Here is a 7,716-nt window from a genome sequence, read left to right on the forward strand (position 1 = left end):
ATGTAGTTGTGTTTTCATGTTTTGTATGTTGTATTGTAGTAGGCCTAACCCTCACCAATTATTCTGGTGATGGAGAGAGACACCAGACAAGACACAGAGACATCAACAGAAGAATAGGATATGATGGAGAGAGACACCAGACAAGACACAGAGACAGCAACAGATGACACAGAGAAAGTGATGGAGAGAGGCAGAGGAGGGGAGTGTACAGTAGACTGTATTACTTATAGCTGCTATAGGGGTTCTAATTACTGAACTGTTTGTGAGTCTGTGTGTGTGAGAGAGAGAGAGAGAGAGAGAGAGAGAGAGAGAGAGAGAGAGAGAGAGAGAGAGAGAGAGAGAGAGGAGAGAGAGAGAGAGAGAGAGAGAGAGAGAGAGAGAGAGAGAGAGAGAGAGAGAGAGAGAGAGAGAGAGAGAGGGTGTTTAGGTACTGTGGGATTCTTTAATCAGTTTGGCTCATTAGACAGGTCAGAGTCTGTGTTTGAAGTTCTTGAGTGATTTTTGGCAGTAAACTGGTGATGTATTCATGGTTTTAGCTGTTGAAATTCTGTCCCGGACCCCCCTACTGGCTATGGGCTAAGCCACCAATGTCTTCACATCCTAGGGGAGACAGGAGTTGCTACCCCTGGGGAGAGAGGAGCTGCTACCCCTGGGGAGAGAGGAGCTGCTACCCCTGGGGAGAGAGGAGCTGCTACCCCTGGGGAGAGAGAGGGGCTGCTACCCCTGGGGTGAGAGGAGCTGCTAACCCTGGGGTGAGAGGAGCTGCTACCCCTGGAGAGAGAGGAGCTGCTACCCCTGGGGAGAGAGGAGCTGCCTCCCCTGGGGGGAGAGAGGAGCTGCTACCCCTGGGGAGAGAAGAGCTGCTACCCCTGGGGAGAGAAGAGCTGCTACCCCTGGGGAGAGAGGAGCTGCTATCCCTGGGGGGAGAGAGGAGCTGCTACCCCTGGGGAGAGAGAGGAGCTGCTACCCCTGGGGAGAGAGAGGAGCTGCTACCCCTGGGGAGAGAGAGGAGCTGCTACCCCTGGGGAGAGAGGAGCTGATACCCCTGGGGAGAGAGGAGCTGCAACCAGGAGAGACTGTGACCCTGCTCGGGAAGAGCTTAACGATTGGTGATTGTTGGGGCACGATTGGCAGGAGCTTCAGTGATGAAGACTGCTGCACTTGCTGATGTTTCACAATATGCCGCGGCCGTCTCAGTCACCAGGTCTCAACACAATAGAACACAACCATCAACAAAACACCAAATTATGGAATTTATTGTGGAAGAATGGTGTCACAACCCTCCAATAGAAATGTTTGCCAAGGCACATTGTAAGAGCTGTAAAGAGAGAGGGACTCGGAGAGAGAACAGGCAGAACCTGATATGTAAATGAGCAGAGCAAACGAAAGTAACTTTCGACGACCGAATGATCATTCAGACTCTGTTTCTATTGAGAGATAAAAGGTAAGACGACGATTGTCATGTGTATTAATATAGTTGATGATATTGTTGTGTGTATTCATATAGTTGATGATATTGTTATGTGTATTCATATAGTTGATGATATTGTTGTGTGTATTCATATAGTTGATGATATTGTTATGTGTATTAATATAGTTGATGATATTGTTATGTGTATTCATATAGTTGGTGATATTGTTGTGTGTATTCATATAGTTGGTGATATTGTTGTGTGTATTAATATAGTTGGTGGTATTGTTATGTGTATTCATATAGTTGGTGGTATTGTTATGTGTATTCATATAGTTAATTATATTTTTGGTGGACAGTGTTATAATAGTCCTACTCTCCTTAAAATGTTTTCGATATAAATTAGATGCGTGGGGTGAATTCGTTCTGTGCCCATCTGTGTGCCCCAGGGTGATCGCTCCTACACTATCTACAATCTAAAATGGTTCTTTGGCTGTCCCCATAGGAGAACCCTTTGTAGAACCCTTTTTGGTACTAGGTAGAACACTTTTGGGTTCCGTGAAGAACCCTTTCCACAGAGGGTTCTACATGGAAGCCAGAAGGGTTCTACCTGGAACCCAAAAGCGTTCTCCTATGGGGACGGCAGGAGGACCCGTTTGGAACCCTTTATTCTAAGAGTGTACTGTATCATAGGTCTATAGACTTGTCTTCTCGAAACAGGCTTAAAACACAACAAGCAACAAACAAACATGTTCTCTTTATAATCTACAGTTAACTCTTTTCACTCAGGAAGGTATGTTGTGTGAAAGAGAGACTAATAAATATTGTTCGAGAGACTAACAACAACTTACACTTCCTCAAAACAGGTTGTGTGTATTCATTAGTGCCCACCGTAGCAAAACGTTTGGCAACAGAAACCGTTTAGGTCACATTGTACAGCGTTTAGAGTAAACGGTTTATGTTTTATTTAACATCTTAAAACTGTTGGCTGTAAACTTATGAATACAACCCAGGTTGTAGCCTACGACTCGGCATGTTGATACCTGCCTCTTGCTGAAACCTGAACGTAGCCTGAGGGGTATACTATGATACAGGCTTGATATACTGGTTTTCTAAAGCTAGACAGCTTCAGTTAGCTTCACATTCCAGTTCAGGCCTCACCCATCAGAATATAAAGAACAGAACAGAAAAAAATCGCAATGAAGTTTCAAGGTGAGAATCCTGCCAGGGATTATTGTAAAGTGTGTAGAGAAATTAAATGTAATGTTAGTATAGTGAATGACAGTAAAACACTCCTAACAGTCTACTACTACTGAGACAGGTTGGTGTAATGTTAGTATAGTGAATGACAGTAAAACCCTCCTAACAGTCTACTACTACTGAGACAGGTTGGTGTCAGTTTAATCATACAAAATGGAGCTGACTGGACGTGGTCAATTTTTGTAGGGGTTACTACATTTTTCGTAAGGAAAACTCAAGTCTGAAATTTCTAAGTGGAAATTACAAACTTCAGAAGCCTTTTTAAACCTCTAATACACTACAAGTTTTACATTTCCTGCATTGCTGGAAAGTTATTCTGCAGTGGGGGGTGATCAAATTAAGATCCTACATCTGTACACATAATTGTACATGGGGATATATATGGTGGTCTATAACATCCAATCACAGAGGTTTACATCAGCTGACAGTTGCAATGTTATTGCTCATAACTCAAACTGCCCTTTTCAGATAAAGACATAAACTCTGTACAGATGTAGGATCTTAATTTGATCACCCTGTTGCAGAAAAACTAAACTTGTAGTGTATTTGAGTGTAATTAAACTTTAGAAAAGGTTTCTGAAGATGATAAATTCCACTTTTCCATTTTAAAACTGTTCATTAATTATAATCCACACAATAATTCAAATGTCCTGTTTCTGCAGGATTATTTTCCTGGTGTAGCAAACTGGCTCAAATTAAGATCCAACATCTGCAGCAATATACCCCTCTCTAATGTATATGGCTCTATTGAGATTCACTTTTTGACCATTTGACATCTTGTATTTACTGTTGTTTAGGCTGGTTGAATGAGTTGCCTGTGAAAGCTGCTTCATCTGCAAGAAAACAGGCGGTTGCACCAGTGACTGTCAGAAGTTTTGTGATTTCCTCATATGAACGTGAAAGTAAGTGTGTTGTCTACGCAGTTACAAAAAATGGCTGTTGAAACTGTGGCACATATTTCTCGGTAACATTGAATAAATGTGTTGGTATGTAGGAAAGACGGGCAGACTCTCATACTGTTGGTCTAGACTACCTACAAACTATTATAAGGCTATGATCACTTATCATGCTGACAAACCTGATGTTCTCTGTGAACTGATCTGAACAGGTTTAGACTGGTCATCTATGATATGTAGGTTATATACAGTACATTCTCTGTCCTGCTACTGGTAGGACTATAACATTATGTTGATCTGAACAGGTTTAGGCTGGTCATCTATGATATCTAGGTTATATACAGTACATTCTCTGTCCTGCTACTGGTAGGACTATAACATTATGTTGATCTGAACAGGTTTAGACTGGTCATCTATGATATGTAGGTTATATACAGTACATTCTCTGTCCTGCTACTGGTAGGACTATAACATTATGTTGATCTGAACAGGTTTAGACTGGTCATCTATGATATGTAGGTTATATACAGTACATTCTCTGTCCTGCTACTGGTAGGACTATAACATTATGTTGATCTGAACAGGTTTAGGCTGGTCATCTATGATATGTAGGTTATATACAGTACATTCTCTGTCCTGCTACTGGTAGGACTATAACATTATGTTGATCTGAACAGGTTTAGACTGGTCATCTATGATATGTAGGTTATATACAGTACATTCTCTGTCCTGCTACTGGTAGGACTATAACATTATGTTGATCTGAACAGGTTTAGACTGGTCATCTATGATATGTAGGCTATAGCCGAGGTATAGACCTTGATCTGCATATCACTAACAAACTGCTATTATACATTATAACCTAGACTACTTTACATAATATAACATCTCTCACTTGATGCATAAAAAACCTTTCTGAATGGATCAACCATTTCCCCCTCAGATCAATCATGTCCGTTTTAGCCCTTCTGTCTACATTCTCAGATACGTTTAGAAAAGAACAGATTGAAAGACAATAAATAGCCTACTGTTAGTGAATACAAATACGTGTGAGACATGGCCTTGTGTTGCTGTACTGTCTATAACTACCTTAACAAACAGTGACTTATTATTATTATTATTATTATTATTATTATTATTGTTGCTGTACTGTCTATAGCTACCTTAACAAACAGAGACTTATTATTATTATTATTATTATAATTATTGTTATTATTATTATTATTATTGTTGTTGCTGTACTGTCTATAACTACCTTAACAAACAGTGACTTATTATTATTATTATTATTATTATTATTATTGTTATTGTTGTTGTTCTGTCTATAACTACCTTAACAAACATAGACTTATTATTATTATTATTATTATTGTTGTTATTACCATTATAGTTATTATTATTATTATTATTATTATTATTATTATAGTTATTATTATTATTATTATTATTATTATTATTATTATTGTTGCTGTACTGTCTATAACTACCTTAACAAACAGTGACTTATTATTATTATTATTATATTTATTGTTGCTGTACTGTCTATAACTACCTTAACAAACAGTGACTTATTATTATTATTATTATTATTATTATTGTTGCTGTACTGTCTATAACTACCTTAACAAACAGTGACTTATTATTATTATTATTATATTTATTGTTGTTGTACTGTCTATAACTACCTTAACAAACAGTGACTTATTATTATTATTATTATTATTATTATTGTTATTGTTGCTGTACTGTCTATAACTACCTTAACAAACAGTGACTTATTATTATTGTTATTATTATTGTTGTTATTACCATTATAGTTATTATTATTATTATTATTATTATTATTATTATAGTTATAATTATTATTATTATTATTATTATTATTATTATTGTTGTTGTTCTGTCTATAACTACCTTAACAAACAGTGACTTATTATTATTATTATTATTATTATTATTATTGTTGTTGTTCTGTCTATAACTACCTTAACAAACAGTGACTTATTATTTTTATTGACAGTTACCATGGAGATGAAATGTCACAGCTACATGTTCATGTGATGCTTTAAATCACCTGACTGTTTCTATGTCTGTTAGTAAATGTTTTATTTCTCAAAGAGATAATGAATAAATGAGAACAATTGACAGTCAAGAACTAGTTGTCACTGTGTTAACCACAACCAACATGCTGGATCTCTGTTTAGTTGTCACTGTGTTAACCACAACCAACATGCTGGATCTCTGTTTAGTTGTCACTGTGTTAACCACAACCAACATGCTGGATCTCTGTTTAGTTGTCACTGTGTTAACCACAACCAACATGCTGGATCTCTGTTTAGTTGTCACTGTGTTAACCACAACCAACATGCTGGATCTCTGTTTAGTTGTCACTGTGTTAACCACAACCAACATGCTGGATCTCTGTTTAGTTGTCACTGTGTTAACCACAACCAACATGCTGGATCTCTGTTTAGTTGTCACTGTGTTAACCACAACCAACATGCTGGATCTCTGTTTAGTTGTCACTGTGTTAACCACAACCAACATGCTGGATCTCTGTTTAGTTGTCACTGTGTTAACCACAACCAACATGCTGGATCTCTGTTTAGGGGACAGTGCTCTAAAAATGAGTCTCTCTGGGGAGAGAGAGGAGGGGGGACCTGCCTCTAAAATGAGTCTCTCTGGGGGACATGACACCAAAGCTAAGAGGTGAGATAACAATTTTAGGAATAATTTATTACGTTTATTTCCAAAATAAATAGCTATCTTAAGGTGAATGCACTTACTGTAAATCTCTCTGGATAAGAGCATCTGCTAAATCAGGGGTTCTCAATCCGGGGTCTGTGGAGGTACTGCAGGGGTTCCACGGCACCCTGACTGTACTCGTTGCAATGTAAGACATTTGATAGAATTTTCACATGACACGACCACTTTGCCTGCTCTTAATTATTGCCTAATATAATGGAATGCATATTTTCTTTACCAATTCTGATCGTTCTTACAAGCAGAAATTTGACAATATTACCGTTATATCAACACACTCTTCACACCCGTTTAACAACTCTGAATAGCTTTGGCATAGTAGGCATCAAGTCCCTTGACAATAATGTTGCCTACAACGTTGCAACAATGTTCATTTTCATCGAACACAGATTACGCCCGAGATGCCTTCAATTTGCCTAATTTATAGCCACGCCCAATTTAGGATTATTTTTTAACAACGTGATGTTGCGCTCCAAAGGGATATCTTGAAATAACATGATGTAGATAATTAAATAATCAAAAGAAAAACGTGTTAATTTTACACTCTTAGAAAAGAAGGTTCCTTATAGAACCAAAAAGGCTTCTATCACTTCCTTAATATATGGAATTACTAAAAATGATATATATATTTGGGTTCAGTGAAGAAGAACCTCTAGAGTTCTGATCAATGAAAGGTGAATGTTTTGAGGATGTGAACCCAGCAGCCCTCCATTGGTCAGATCAATTCCTCCTGTTTTTACCAGCGCCCGGCCCGGGATATAAACCAGCCACCTTTCAGCCACAGGTCCAACTCCTGCTACAGCTCCAACTCCTTAGCCGCTGGGCGAAAACCTGAGTTAATCTTCAGAAATAAGCATAAATGAATCTGCCAAAATGAAGAAAAAATGCTTTGGAGACATACATGGTATCACTTGTTATACATAAGTATTATACATAAATCATTGCCAAAAGCACAAGACATATATTATTAATGGATTAATCATATAGAAATATAAAACATTATTTTTAACTACTACAAAGCAATTACATGTGGCTCAGGAACCACTGACTCACTGCATTATTCTATAGTATTATCAAGACACCTGCTGTTAACTCTTAACTACTTAGGACAGCTCACGAGGTGTCCTAAATATCTGCCGACTAGGTGGGACTAGAGACTTCATGCATAGCTTTAATTTATACCCAGAAGTGTAAAATGTCTTTATTCTCAGCACTTATTCGACCAATTTTCTTCTCTGAGACGCTTTGTGGACATGGGCCCAGATCTCAAAATATTGTTATAAAAAACTTATGATGTTTGTTTTACATAATAATAAAAAATTAATATTACTAATGTAACCTACTGTAAAGACTGGGTTTAGTTGATTGTGTTGCACTGCTCATGTC

The 7,716-nt window shown here is 37.8% G+C and overlaps 1 long non-coding RNA gene across 1 annotated transcript; it reads left to right on the forward strand.

The window, feature by feature from the left end:
• Positions 1-1,298: 1,298 nt before the first annotated feature.
• Positions 1,299-6,884, forward strand: LOC115186538 (uncharacterized). Its single transcript, XR_003875759.1, has 3 exons — positions 1,299-1,444; positions 3,469-3,573; positions 6,177-6,884. It is a non-coding gene; the product is annotated as an uncharacterized LOC115186538 (long non-coding RNA).
• The last annotated feature ends 832 nt before the right edge of the window (positions 6,885-7,716 follow it).

This window comes from Salmo trutta, unplaced genomic scaffold (assembly GCF_901001165.1).
Source record: "Salmo trutta unplaced genomic scaffold, fSalTru1.1, whole genome shotgun sequence".
NCBI lineage: Eukaryota > Metazoa > Chordata > Actinopteri > Salmoniformes > Salmonidae > Salmo > Salmo trutta.